Below are 15238 nucleotides of genomic sequence, written 5' to 3'. Positions count from 1 at the left end.
CTGCAAGTTGTTGGCTGCCTTCTTTTCAGGAGTAGGCCAGTGCCCTCATGGCTGTATCCCAGCCATGACTGCTAACCTTTGAAACTCCACATTCTCGGGGTGCCTGGATGGCTTGGTGAAGTGTCTGACTCTTGATCTTGGCTCAGATCATGACCTCTTGGTTGTGGGATTCTCTCTTTCCCTGTTGTCTTGCCCCTCTCTTGCATGTGCTCTCTTTGCCTCTAACTTGAATAAACTTTAAAAAGTGGCATGGAATACCTTATTTAGGCAAGACTGCCTCTCTGAGGGGAATGGCAGGGATCTATCAGTTAAATTTCCAGTACTGACTAGGAAATTATTTGCTGACCGGTGAAAGGGTACATTCCTGCAGGAATGAAATTAGGTTTAGTGCCATGTGGCCTTAACGTAAGTAACTCCATGATGGGCCTGTGATTTTTCTTAACATTCCAAACCCAAATTTTTACACATACATTTTTTCATTAAATGTATAGCCCTAAATAATATTTTAGCCATCTACTGCCGGCTCAAAGATCATATCCTGTGAAACTCTGATCATCTCCTAATCATAGTTGAAGATCGACTCTGTGGCTCTAAGATCTTTGTGGCTCTAAGTTACTTTGATCTATGTTACTAAGATCTTTGTGAGTATAGGTTACTGCTGGCCTTTTGAAGTCTTTGACGCAGGGCCCCCAGCCAGGTTGCTGACCCATCTCTTAGGCACAGAAGCACCCTTTCCACATCACCCCGCCCTAAAGCATTGTCTTTCCCTCTGGTACTTCTGGGACTTACCCTTTGGCAAGTCACATATCCTCATGCAAACATGTCAGTGTGGACCAGAGAAAGCTGCTTGCCTGTGACTCCCCCTTCATGGTCACATCTTATCCTTCTGAAACCCTTTGAACTCCCTTTCGTTCTTCCAGTCTTTGAATATCTGTTTGATTTGGAAATATTTGATTCTCTTATATTCCTGCTAAAAGTATACGTGAAAATATTAAAGCAAGGGTTTTTACAATAAGTGAGCCAGTCACAATGCTTCATCTGTCCGCGTGTATGTTTTTATTTTTGACAATGTTCAGGCATGATGTGACGTACATCCTGTAAAATCTGAGAATCATTCATGATCTAGCATAACCACCTTTATGGAAAGCCATTCAATGACATGCTCGTTCAAGATCAGAAAAACACTTAATTTACATACCACATAATAGAGTGGTCTATACATACGTTATTATCTTAAAATATGGAAAGCTAGATGTTTCTATGAAGTGTTTATCATGCATTCAGTTTTCTGTACCATGAATGCTATTATTTAAATTAAACAATAGTAAGAACAAGAATAGGTACATGGCCATCACTAGTAACTAATACTGGAACTGGTTATATAATCTTATGTGTAGAAAAACCATGATTACTAATAATCTATTCTCTCCTGATGGGTTTCTAGTTACCAAAAAAAATTGGGAAGATAATACTGAGTATCCACATACATCAGACTGTTTTCTCACTATTGATGTCATAATGGTTGGTACATGATCACAATCAAGGTATCAAAGAGATATGGTAGTATGAAGTAAAGTTTATATTTGTATTCAGATTGCTTCGGTTTTAACCTCTCCTGGCCCAGACTCATCCCAGCTGCCACATGACAGTCATCCTGTCTCCTTAGGCTCCACTTGGCCATGACAATTTTTAGATTTTTCCATATTTTTCATAAGGTGCAAAGTTTTGAGGGTACGTTGGTACAATGTATTTTGTAGAATGATCCTTGGCTGGGATATGCCTAACGTTTGTTCAAATGCGTAAGCCAGAGCTATTGTGTTTTGGAGCAGAAGATCCAGAGGCATAGTGCCATCCATAATTATCACTTCACATAAAGATTGTTTACTCTGAATATTGCGGGCTTTTTTTGGTTCCATACAAATTTTAGGACTGTTGTCGTTCTGTGAAAACTGCTGTCAGTAATTTGATGGAAATTCCATTAATTCTGTCAATTGCTTTGGGAAGTATAGACATTTTCACTATATTTGTACTTCTGATCCATGAGTGTGGAATTTCCTTCCACTTCTTTGTGTCATCTTGAATTTCTTTCATCACTGTTTTATACTTTTCTGAGTATAGGTCGCTCACCACTTTGGTTAGATTTATTCATAGATATCTTATTTTTGGCATATGACTGTAAATGGGACTGTTTTCTTAATGTCTCTTTCTACTGCTTCCGTATTGTCTACAAATGCAACAGAATTCTGTACAATGATTTTGTATCCTGTGACATTGCTGAATTCATTTATCAGTTCTAAGAGTTATTGGGTGGACTCTTTAGGGTTTTCTATATATAGTGTCATGTAATCTGCAAATCGTTTCGTTTCATTTGTCTGCTGGATGTGGCTAGGACTTCCAGTAATTTGTTTACTAAATGTGGTATGAGGAAACATCCCTGTCTTCTTCCTGACCTTACAGGAAAAGCTCTCAGATTTTCCCCATTAAGGTTGATTATAACTGCAGGGTTTTTATAGTTAACCTTTATGACGTTAATGTATGTTTCCTGTAAACCTACTTTAGGGGGTTACATGCATGAAAGGATGTTGTGCTTTGCAAATGTTCCTTTCTGCATGTATTGAAATGGCTGTATGGTTCTTTTCTTTTAACGTTTATTAATTTTGAGAGAGGCAGAGCGTGAGCAGGGGAGGGGCAGAGAGAGAGGGAGACATAGAATTCGAAGGAGGCTCTTGGATCTGAGCTTCAGCACAGAGTCTGACGCGGGACATGAACTCAGGAATCACGAAGTCATGACCCGAGCTGATTTCAGACTGTTAAAGGATGAGCCACCCAGATGCCCCGATCATCTGGTTCTTATCTTTTCTCCTGTTGATGTAGTGTATCACATTGACTGATTTGCGAATATTGAACCACCTTTGTAGCTTGGGAATAAATCCCACTCCATTGTGGGATATATTTACAGTTGTTAGATCTTCTTTTTCGATTGTACCATTTACTGTTATAGACTGTCCTCCTCTGTCTCTTGTAATGTACTTTTTTAAGTGTATTTTTTTCTGATACAAGTATTGTTACTCCAGCTTTCTTTTGACATTCATTTGTGTGATGTTTCTCTATCCTCACTATCATTCTTGAGGTGTAAAGTGGGTCACTTGTAGGCATCTGTTTTATTTTTTCATCCATTCTTACTCCCTACCTCTCTAGATTGGAGCATTCACTCCATTTCCCTCAAAATTGATTGCTATGTCTATATGTATTGCCATTTTATTGCCTGTTTTGTTGTGGTTTCTAATGATTTTCTCTGATCCTTTCTTGCTTTTCTTTCATGTATTGCTTATTTTCTTTAGTGATATATTTTGATTTCCTTATCTCTATTCTTAGCATATGTATGACTGGTTTTAGGATATGGCTACTGTTAGGTGTTTATATAACCTCTTCTGCATTTAGCAGTTTGTATTAAGTTGATGGTCATTTACCTTTGAACCCATTACTTTCTCCTCCCTAGGTTTTTGGCAGATGTTATTATATTTCCAATCTATTTCTGTGAGTACTGTAACTGATTTTTTTTTCCAGAAATGTTCATTTTTTACTTGAATTTGTCTTCTACCTCTATACTGTCACTGTTGGTCTCCCCTTTCCACTCAAAGAATCCCTCTTCATATTTCTTGCAGGACTGGTTTAGTGGTACAAACTCCTTTAGGTTTTGTTTGGGAAAGTCTGTGTCTCCTTCATCCTGAAAGATAGCCTTGCTGAATAGAGTATTCTTGGCCGCTGATGTTTCCACATCTCCTGGATGTGGATGTTTGTGTCCCTCCCCCAATTAGGGAAGTTTTCAGCTATTGTTTCCTCAAATAAATTTTCTTCCCCATTTTCTCTTCCTTCTGGACTCCTACAATACGAATACTATTATCTTTCCTGTAGTCACTGAGTTCCCTTAGTCTCATCTCACGTTGCAGAATTCTGTTCTCTCTCTTTGGCTCAATGTGATTCATTTCCATCACTCAGCCTTCGAGGTCACTAGTTTGTTGGGCTGCTTCTTCCATCCCTCTGTTCATTCCAGCAAGCATGTTTCTCCTTGACTGTGTCCTATCTTAACTCTGTCAGGGGTCTCACTCTTCTACTCATTCCACAACTCCAGTGAGTATCCTTATGATCATTGCTTGAAATTCTGTATCAGGTATGTTACTTCTATCTCTTTGGCTTAGATCTCTGGCTGTGGCTTTGACTAGGTCTTTCACTGTGGATACACATCTCTGTGTGTGCATTGTGTCTGTGTCTCTGGCTCTATTCCTCTGCGTTAAGAAAGTCAGCTGTGCCTTCTGATCTTGAAATTAATGCCGTTATGAAAAAGAGGTCCTGGAGTCCTCAGCAGTGCATGGCTCCATTTATAGGCCCTGGACCTTCAGGAGGATATCGTGTGGGAATTGCTCACTCCCTGCTCTTGTGTCTGGGTTGCTTTTCCTTTCAGTGCAGGGGTCTGCACTGATTGCGTGTCTGTTGTGGGCTCTGCTTGCTCTCAGTGGTGTCAGTGGGACCCAGGCAGGCCAGCTGAGTCAAGAATCAGCTTGAATACATGTGTCTCCTGTGGCCTAAGCATTGTGTGAAATGCCATGTTTACGTTGCCTCTCTACACAGGCAGGGACCTGGCTATCACTCATCCTTCTGGATCACCCGGTGCTGGGTCAGCTGACCTCCAAAGCACCAGGATGTAAACTCAAGGGAATTCAGCCCCTCTGGGTTTTCATGCCAAATGTTATGGAGATTAGTCTTCCCTGTGTCAGCTCCCTCGTGTGAGGGCTCACTTTCTCTGCTCCTTCTGCAGGCAGCCAGCCTCCACCTTTCTGACCTTTCTAACCTTCCTGCTGCAGCTTCTAGTTAGGTGTGGAGTTTGTTGTGCCAGTCTTGGATCCCTCTCTGGTTCATGGACTTGGATGTGGATGTTATGCAGTTGAACACATGGGACAGGGTGAGCACAGGGTCCTCCTCCTCTGCTATTATTAATTTTTTAAGTGTATTATTTTGGACTTTTGAGACATGCGCAGACAGACTCATCTCACCCGTGCACTTCAGGATTAGAAAGGAACGTTCCCACATTTGCTTCTAGTATTTTGTGCTTTGAAACTCTCTTTAATGAGGTATAATTTACATATAACAAAGAGCCTCAAATGAAAGGGTATCATTTGATGAGACTTGTTCTCATGGATACAGCACCATGAAGTCATAGGGTTGCTCTCTAAACCTTAATCATGATCCCTTTGTGTCTAGCGCTAATGTTGCTTTTGGAGTAAGGACTTTTTTTTTTTTTTTTTTTTTTTACGTTTTCAGCTATCGGCCAGGTGGCTGAAGGCCTGCACTTGGGTACCTACCTCCTTTTCGGATAGACTGTATTCCCGTAAGTATTGCCGTCGATCTACCTTTGGACTTTATCCTGCGTTGTATCTTTCAGTGTGTTCACTTAATTTTGTTGCAGTACTTTAATGCTGAGGGATGCGTACTTGGATTGATTTTCACTAAATGGTATGAGCTGCAGTTCCAATTATGACAGAAAGCACGTGCTTCCTGTGTTAGGTACTCAAGAGCAAGGCAGATACCGTGGACACTTGGGCTGAGTATGTCACTCGGTGTTTTGCCAGCCCTCTTCCCTTCCCTGGGAGCCAAGGGTCTCGTTTTGGTCACACAGAAATGTAGGTGAAGTCAGCAGAGAAGGGTCCCCTCTCTTCCATTTGTCTTTCAGACTCCCTGTCCCTTTCCCTGACTCAATCCCCCAGGCCCACTGCTCCACTCCAGCCATGATCAGGGTGTCCTCCAGCTGCTGGCCTCTGCTCTAGCCATCGCTCAGTGAGGAAACTACAGGAGGATTATGTAGTTCAGGGGTCTGATCAAGAAATCTCTGCTCCTCAGAGCCCTCCTACACGTGGTGCTGTCTGTGGGGACCTGGCACCCTGGGCGTGGGTCTGACCCTCACTCCTCTCGACAGTCACTGCTGGTCCCTCATCCTTCTCCACCATTAGATCTCAGCCATTCCCTAAGGACAGGTACCTGTCTGATCCCAAGGCACCATGGAGTCAGGGAATATTTCCAAAATAATTGAGCATAAGCACCCCATCCATCTAGATATAGGGAGTTCCCATCGCCCTGGAAAACTCCCTCAGGCTCCCCTGCACACAGGGTGATCTTGCTTCTATCCTCCCTCATTTGTGTACAGGAACCCCCCCTGTGTGCACTCAATGGGGAGCGAGAGTAGATGGCCCTAGAAGCAGACGCTGACACAGAGACAAAACGATGAAAGGTAGATTAGGGGACAGTAGGAAGGACAAAGTGGAGGGGACAGGATGGGCAGGGAAAGCATTCAGGTAGATCTGACACCTTCTTAAAATGTATATACAAACACGATTGTCTGTCACCGTGCACAGTCCTCTTCACTGTCAACAGAGTTGTCCTATAAGGCAAAGAGATTTTGGTTTATTTCCGTGGTCTTATGTTTTCCTACATGCATTCTGTCTTCTGTAGTTTATCTGTGGCCTCAGATGAACACTGTAGTGTGTGGCTGCATCTGTGAGATTATGTGTACTAGAAAATGATTGTCCTCAGATCTAGGCCTCTGAATGTACACATTCCCATAATTATCTTTCCTTTCATTGTGTGACAGGGCCCGAATTCTAATAGAAAAACGAGGGACATTGTCTTATATTTTAAAACAGTGATTCCCACTCCCTGGGCTGAGTTGTTAACAGTCTTAGTTTCATGAACTCCCATGACCATCTTTTTTGGAGGATCATTGTGTGGAGAGATCTTCATGGGGGGACCCTTCCCAGAGATTTTGCAGACGCTTTCTGCACTGAATGTCTTCTTTTTCTCTTGTTCTTAGAAACAAATATTACCCCTGTTTTCACAGATAACACAGCTGTCATAATATTGTGAGAGAAGTTTGAGGAGATGCAAAGCTGTAGTCAGGGTGATGACAGGGGTCCAGCAGTGGTGTCATCTGGCCAGCCCTGAATCGTAGGATGACTCAGCTGATCTAGACCCTGTCTCCACTTTTAGTCTCTTGAGGGATATGAACTTGGGCATACAGCATTTTCATAAGACCAAGTTAAATACCCCATATATCCAGGGCTCTTTTCCCCCCACAAATATCCAGAACCTTCAGGAAAATCCAGGGAGACGAGACTCTTTTTAGGTGATGACCTGCGTGCACTGAGAGCGATCCCACATAGCAGTTCCGTATGGACCTCACACTCCCTGCTCAGGCTGTGGCCAGAATGACCTCCAACTGCATCTCCCTGACCCCAACACCCTCCCCTCTGCACCTCCTCAAACTCTGCTTACTGTGCTCGACTTCCCTTCTATTCCTGTATGATTCAAGGCTCCCCCGGTTTTGCCCTGGATCCTCACTGGTGATCACAAGTAATGAATGTCCCTCTTTCACACAGGACACCTGATGCTCTAAAAGTTAGGGGTGCACTTCATTCATGACAGACCCCAACACATTGTGTCTCCAACATACCCACCAGTACTGCTGATACGTCTACTTTTGTGTAAAAACTCCTCTTTCACTTGACAAGAGAAACGTATAGCTCACTGTATTACAGGGACATGCCACTGCCCATTGTATGTATGTCCTGAGAAACTTGAGATATGCTACAGTGTCCTCAGGCAGTTTGTAGTTGGATTGCCAGGACTCACAACTGTCTCTACATCATTGCCACAAAGTCAATCATGAAGAAGATCAATATACTTTACCAGCCACTCAGCCAGTTCAGGTCCTCTTAACAAATAGAGTAGATGGAGGAGGGGGATGTGGCCTATAGCCCATGACTGGTGGTGAAGGGTGGTCTGCGGGGTACAGCCTGCAAGGCAATCCTGGGAAAGGACCAGGACTCTTGCATACAAAAGAGCCTGCGGAAAAGAAATGAGAGGTATGTTCATAGGACAGAAGAGAGCACCAACACCAGCAAAAAGCGGAAACCCAAAGCAGCAGTGCTCATATCCTACTAGCTTCCCCACCACCAGGTTCCAAGAGGGCAGCATCAGCGCCAAAAATCTCTTCCCATACTTTGGGTTCCACTTACAGCTTTGAGGTGAAGAATGGATGGGATTGGGATAAACTAGTGTCCCCACGTGTCTGGAAACGTAGAAACAGCAAGGGCCCTTTTCCTAGAAGATTTATAGGCTGAATACTAAATTAACAAAGTAGCATATTCCAGATAGGAAAGCAACTATGTCCAGGATCACACTCCACCCTTCATCCCCTCCACCACAGAGGCTGTTTATTGTGTCTGTGAAGAACTACAGAATGAGAAGGAATGACAATCCCAGTGTCCACACATGGAATCATACCCTCGTGGCTCAGAGCTCTGCCTCTAAGCCCCTGCCTGTGCCCAAACTACTTCTGTCCCGACAATGGGCTCTCCTCCTCTCTGGAAGTGCTATCCATGGACACAAAGACACATGGGGAGATGGGGATCCTGAGGGCCTGCAGAGGACCTGGGAAAGCGTGCTCTTAGAGAAACAGGTAACCTATACATGTTAGTTGGGTTCAGCTAATTTATTTTACTTCGGAGGTACTTCTCAGCTTAAGTGCAGTACACTTTGCAGGGTAATTGTGTCCTCTGGAAAAATGAGCTGAAATTCTAAAAGGCAAAATTAGCACAAATGCACTTTGATGTCTCGTGTAAGTTTCCATGTTTTAGCTGTACCTGTGACACAGGACACGAGAGAACGTGCTCATGTGAACACAAGTGAAGGACACCGTGGGGACTTGCCACACAGGTAATTTTGGATTTTTTCTCTTCACAACTTAAGTTTCCGTGCATGTTTTCTATCATAGTTCAGAGTGTTTGTGCCCAGGGCACACCTGAAGGGATTCTGGACAGCATGTTTACCAAAATGCTGATGGGTATGAAATTTACATTCTAAAGGACACATGCAAAAATATAAGTTGGAGTGAAGGCAGTTCGCATTTTCATATTGTAACGATACCCACAGATTTTTGTGAGCACGTTAAAATCCTCAATAGAAGGAAACAGGAGAGGAAGACACAGCAAGAGCAAAGATTCCACATGGAGGAGATCCACAAAGAATGAGGCAAGGTAGGAAACTTCCAAATGGAGTGTGGTGTCATCTTCCTTGATTTCTTAACGGAACACATTAGAAAAGCCCTATGGTCCCCACCTTTAGGCACTCTTAGCTGCTCAAGTTATTACAAAAAGATGCCAGCTGGGAAACGGAGAAGCCTGTAGACTCGGCAGTAAAGGTTTTGCATTTGGGGAAAAAACAAAAAAACAAAAACAGCAGACAGACCATACGACACACAAAAACAGAGACAAGGGCAGGAGAGTGTCCTGTACAGAAAGATGTGGCTGTCTGTAGAGACTTAAAACTGAAAATGGCCACAGCATTTACTTTGTGCTTCTTGGCAGTTTTGGCAGAGCCAGTGTCGATGTCACTCTTGGTTGTGATACCTACTTCTGGATCTGCAAAAAGCCCCAGAAGGGATGCAGGTTTATTCTGATTTGAGTAGACTATTTGGAGGTCAAAACAAAACAAAAAACCCTCCCCTCAAACTTCCGACAACGTAAACTCTTTGTCCCAGTGAGATCCCAAATTACATGCACAGGGTGTCCCACATGCCTCCGGTGATCCCAAAAAGAACTTGAAGAAGACTCCTAAAAGCCCTGACTCAGATGCATTCATCACTCATCGAACAACTATGGATGGCTGGGGGCACAACTAGATGGACATACGTTACATTGTGCCTCATGCCTCACAGATGCCAGCACGTGGACTGTGTACAGGGCATTTCTGCTGAAGCGCTATGTCTGATTTTCTGCATACGGCCCCATTCCTTCTCTACAAGAGACGCCTGTACCAACCCATGGTGGGGGAAAAGACGAAGATGAGATCCTGAGAAACTTGAGGCATGTGGTAATGGCAGTGGACACATTCCCCTTGCATCACAATGGTCTGTGGTACCGCCTCTGCACCTTGGCCCAAGACCTAACAGTCACAAAATAAGGTGAGTGTGTTTTACAAGTCAACTCCTAGTGCTCAGATCGTCTTACCAAGTGTTGCAGGTGGAGGGATTCTGGGTGGCCTCAGGGCCACTAAGGTTCACGAGGTGGACGTGCCTAATAGCCCATGGGGGCGGGGTGTCTCCAGGGTAGGGCATGCAGAATCGTCCAGTTAACGGAGGAGGTCCCCAGGATCCAGACTGCCCTGCAGAACAGAAGTGACAGCTACATCCCTATGCCAGACAAGAGCACCAATACCAAAAGCAGCTGTAACCCAGAGAAGAAGGTGTCAGCACCTGCCACCTTCTCTGCCACCAGGATCCAAGAGAGTAGCGTCAGTACCTGAAAACTCTGTCCCTGCCACTGGATAGCACCTACAGCTTGAGGTAGTAGATGCAAGAGGTTAACCTACTGCCACCACACATCACTGCCCACGTCTGTGGAAGAAAATGGCAAGGGTCCTGTCCTAGAGGGTTAACAGAAGTAATTACAGACTAATGAAGTAGCATTCTCCAGACAGGCAGCCATCGATGTCCAGGTTCACCCTGCATCCCTCCTCTACAGCGACTCCAGGTGCTCTGCTTTTGCTATATTAAGAACACAAAAAAATGAGTGGGAATACACGGCTCATATTCTGCTCATGGAATCACAGCCACTCCTGGCAAAATATGCTGCAGCCGGACCCTCACTGTGCCTCCTCTGCTCTTCTCCCTGAGAAAGGAGTCTTCCCTCTTGAAGTGTTGTCAAAGGCCTCAGAGACCTCTGGGGAGTGGAGGATGCCTGGAATCTTGCAGGGGAAGGAGAGTCTTCTGTGAAGAACGAGTTACTTGTGGTGAATGTCTACAAAGCTCAGATGTGTTCATCTTAATTCATAGGGAATTCTGACTTTAAGCATACTACAGGACACAGAGTCATTATGTGCAATGGAAAAAAGAGGGAGAAATTCACATAACAGATTTCATGCAAGAGTTTTGGTATAAAACTGGTATGTGTCATGAGACTCTATCAGCTCTAACAAACAGTGACTGGGGACACAACCAGAAACTGCTCATAGAAACACAATTGAAGGACACAGTGTTCAAAATATTTTTACCTAAGGTATAGCTGGAGGATTCCAGACAAGTCATTTACCAACAAAGACGGAAAGGTGATGAGTGATGATATTGGCTTTCTCTAGGACCGCTCTAAATGGCACAGGGCACATAATAGAAAGTTGGAGTCATGATGTCGTTTCTAACAGGTCCATCTCCTAGCCAGAATCAAGAACGGAAGACACAGCAGCCACACTGTTCCCACAGAGGTGAGGTCTGGAAGGGATCACCCAGGCCAGGAGACCTCTGTTTGGAGTGTGCAGTCATCCTCCTCTCATTATTTCCTGAAACTCACAGACAAACCTTAAGGTACTCAGTCTCTAAGCGCTTTTGGCTTCTAAACTTACCACAGAAAGCTGACAGACTAAAAATGGAGAAGCCTGCATTTGGAAAAGAAAGAACAAACAGACATATCACACAACACGCAAAACGAGACAAGGCCGGGAGACCATACTGTACATAAAGATGAGGGTTTCCCAAAAGAGTGACAACTGAGAATGGCCCCGGCATTTACCTTGCCCTTGTCTGCATTCTTGGTACAGTCAGAGCCGCTGTAACCCACAGAGGTTTCAGCAGTTTCTCGATCTACTAAAGACCCTAGAAGGGACAGAGGTTTATTCTGCTTTTAGAGGACTGTGCGGAATGAAAACAATCCTTTAACTCATTCCTCAAATATCTTAAACTTTTCCCTACAGTCAGGTCCCTGGCCAGAGGCAGAGGGTATCCCACATGCCTCAGGTGACCCCCAAGGATAAGGGGGAGAACCGTCCCCTCACCTTGATAAAGACCTCACGGTGCCCTAGTTCATGTTGTTTCATAATTAATCACATCACTGTGGACAGGTCAGGCGCAACTAGCAATTTAGACTTCACCAGTAAAACAGTTTTCTCAGTATACATCATGGGAAATCACGATTGCATTAGAGATCAGGAATTCGTCTGAGGATGCTTGGATTCAGCATCCGACTCTTAATTTTGGCTCAGGTCACGATCTCACAGCTTGTGCATTCAAGCCCAGCGTTGCGTTCCTCACTGACGGTGTGACGCCTGCTTGGCATTCTGTCTATGCGTCTCTCAAAATAAATAAACTTAACAAAAAAGAATAACATTGAGAACACTGGATTGGGGTATATCCTCAATGAGTCCTCAAGAAGGGTGCATTTCTTCAGGCAAATTGTTCAATCTCCCAGCTTATCTACAAGCTGCCTTCCACAGCAGTTATTATATAAGGAAAGACTAATTTGACACTATTGAGAAAAGGAAAACTGCGAGAAGTTAGCAGTGAAGCTGCAGAGTTGCACTAATACCATCAGAGGACTAAGCTAAGCTTTATGGAACTTGAATGGCGGGATGTAGGGCTACAGTTCCCAAAACAAACAAAAAGAAAGACTTTTCAAACTAGTGAATAAATGACCTTCTCCTCAAATAAACTAAAGTCTTCACATTGTATCCGGGTGGGAAGAAAGTTTCCAGGCTCTTCAGACAGGGGGATGCTAGAGGAGGTGGGAGGGTCACCATCAGAGGAGGGGCATGAGCTCCACCAGTCACAGGGACAAGTGCCTCACTGTCTGTGGCACCAGAGGAAAACACTCTTCTGTCACCCCTTCAGACCACCTGCCGTCCTTAGTGCGTGTGATTCTTTCCAGACCACACGATGATCACACACAGGAACAGGCTGCACAGCAGAAATTGGACTGCGGCACATCACAACGTGCTCCTTACCTCTCCTTGGAGGGTTCTTGCAGTGATTGGTTTCTGCCTCGTGTATCCCTCAGGCAGCCTCTTTGGTTCCATCCCGTCCAGTCTTGGATACAGAAACATAATGGACTTCTATAAGAGTTGCAACACCACGTCGTCTACTAGACGACTAACAGTGCAGGCGTCATCCCTGGAAACACCCATAAAAACGCAAATCAAATGACCACACCTGTATTTCAAGTAAGCGATCTCCCTGTCCCAGATCTGAGTCTTGATCTGGGGGGAGAAAAAACACATCCACCTTCAGTCGGAAGGTGGTGCCACACTGTGCACCAAAGAAAGAGGAGGAAACAAGAAAACACTTACCTCGTTGTCCTGAGCATTCTTCTCATGAACTGCAAGTGAAAAAGCCAACAATGAAAAGCCCGTGGTTAGGGATTCCAAGGGCCACTACACTCACCCGCGTGAGGTGCTAAGGGTTCAGTATGTCAGGCAGAACTCAGGTTACCTGGTATCTAAAGGGGAGCTCTGCCTGCTGCAGCTGTTCCCGTGTTTGTTCCATTTGTTGCCTGTGAGTTACAATTGCTCTTGTCAGATAAGGCCCAATATTGGGTATGATTTTAAATAAGCTGCCCACGTTCCCAACAACCTCATATCTGTCCCCTGGTACAATTTATTCTTACACATGAAACACTTTGCCCATGATTATCAATGTACAGTAGGATCAAAGCTATTGTTACATCCTTTCCTTACTCATTATCCCATGCCTGTAGGGTTCAGAGTTCATAGAATTCCTTCCCATTTTCAATCTTTCTCTAACTCATCATGTGACAAGTGTCTTTTATCATAAAGCTCTATTCTTCTATAACTTATATCCTCACCATGTTTCCCAGGGTTGCAAAGACGAGGGCCATGAAATGGCACTACCACGTTGATGGGCATGATTCATTGTACGACACACTGCTTTCCTACAGATTGTGACAATTGACACCACCCCCGAGGAATGTTAGCATGGACAACGTTTCCACATAGTCTGGTCACTACTTGAGATCTGCAAATGTTTAGAAACTTAATTGTTTTACTCTTTCTAAAACTTACCTTTTTTATCTGTTAATACTCTATGCATATGTTGACTTTAAACTTTACAAAAGATTAAAAACCAAAAAATAACAGCGGTTTCATGAGCTCCTGGTAATTAGTAGCTGAACTCACTTGTACTTGTTTATTTCTTCTGTAGCTATTTTCTTTTTTTCCCTAATGTTTATTTATTTTTGAGACAGAGAGAGAGAGAGAGAGCACATGCATGAGCGGGGGAGGGACAGAGAGAGATGTAACAAAATCTGAAACAGACTCCAGGCTCTGACCTGTCAGCACAGAGCCTGACACGGGGCTCGAACTCCCGGACTGTGAAGTTATGGCCTGAGCTGAAGTTGGACGCTTAAACGACTGAGCCACCCAGGCGCCCCTTCTGTCTCTATTTTCAAATTTTACCTGCAGCTGCTGATTCTTCTTTGCCACCAGTTCACAGTGTCATTTAAAGCTTCCTAAGATGGGAAAGATACATACACAGTCAGGAACAAGGTCCAGAAGTTCCCCCTTTTTACCTCCCAGAACTCTTGAAGGCCTATGCAAATATCCCTTCCCCCACTTCTCCCATAAATGCACAGACTGACAACCGAATCAGAGAAATGAAGTGAACACTCCATTTAAGTTCAAGAAAATTCAACTTCTGTCTGCTGCCACGTCTCTACTATTGGAACTGTCTTTCTAGTTCTCGTTTCCTCTCTTTATCATAAAGTCATCAAAGAACATTGCACTTTCTGCCTTCCAAGAGTTGGTCTTTTGTTTGATATGGTGAAGACTCATTTCATCAGTGAGTGAAAAACCGTATCTGACCAACTGTACCCATTAGGATGAATCAAGGGATCAACACTAGTCTTACACCTCCGTGGGGAGCCCTGATTCTCAGTCCAAAAGCTGTACCATGACACAGGCAATCACCTTCCTGGTGATCACAGGCAGACGACCTTCCAGAATATGGCTTCACTATCATTGCAGCTCACTCCCAGACATCGCTAGCGTTCAGGACTGCAACCCCTGCCTCCATCTTCAAAAGGCCATTCTTAGAACAATATCATCTCCTGACGTACAACCTGATATGAACTGTCACACAGTCTGGGTTTACTTCCAGGAAAGAGATTTCAGGTGGAAAACTCTCAACTTCATGGAGCCAAATCTACTTTAACAAGACTCATTCCATGGATAGTGAAGGCAGCAGAAGGCAATGCTTGGCAAGGCTGGGTTGCTGTGTTGCCCTCAGACGATTTTCTTTGTGGTGTTGACTGAGATGGTTTCAACTTGACACTTGATGTACTCAAGAATCATACGCAAAATTGAAAATCTCTTCGCAAATGACACAAAAGCACTAGACAGAGAAAGGCAC

The 15238-nt window shown here is 44.1% G+C and overlaps 2 long non-coding RNA genes across 3 annotated transcripts; one reads left to right on the top strand and one right to left on the bottom strand.

Moving 5' to 3' along the window:
• The first annotated feature begins 4916 nt into the window (after positions 1 to 4916).
• LOC147571204 (uncharacterized) lies at positions 4917 to 10352 on the top strand. The gene is made up of 5 exons (XR_015247620.1): positions 4917 to 4960; positions 5320 to 5386; positions 8674 to 8766; positions 9767 to 10012; positions 10156 to 10352. It is a non-coding gene; the product is annotated as an uncharacterized LOC147571204 (long non-coding RNA).
• Positions 7773 to 12981, bottom strand: LOC147571203 (uncharacterized). Of its 2 annotated transcripts, XR_015247618.1 has the most exons (4): positions 12820 to 12981; positions 10059 to 10212; positions 8521 to 8627; positions 7780 to 7893 (listed from the first exon to the last, which is right to left on the bottom strand). It is a non-coding gene; the product is annotated as an uncharacterized LOC147571203 (long non-coding RNA). The 2 variants fall into 2 exon arrangements; XR_015247619.1 differs by lacking the exon at positions 8521 to 8627 and having other exon boundaries at positions 7773 to 7893.
• Between the last annotated feature and the right edge of the window lie 2257 nt (positions 12982 to 15238).

Source organism: Puma concolor, unplaced genomic scaffold, assembly GCF_028749965.1.
Source record: "Puma concolor isolate L17-30 unplaced genomic scaffold, mPumCon1.1.hap2 unalloc_scaffold_45, whole genome shotgun sequence".
In the NCBI taxonomy this organism is placed as follows: Eukaryota; Metazoa; Chordata; class Mammalia; order Carnivora; family Felidae; genus Puma; species Puma concolor.
This window is presented reverse-complemented; position numbering and strand designations above follow the sequence as displayed.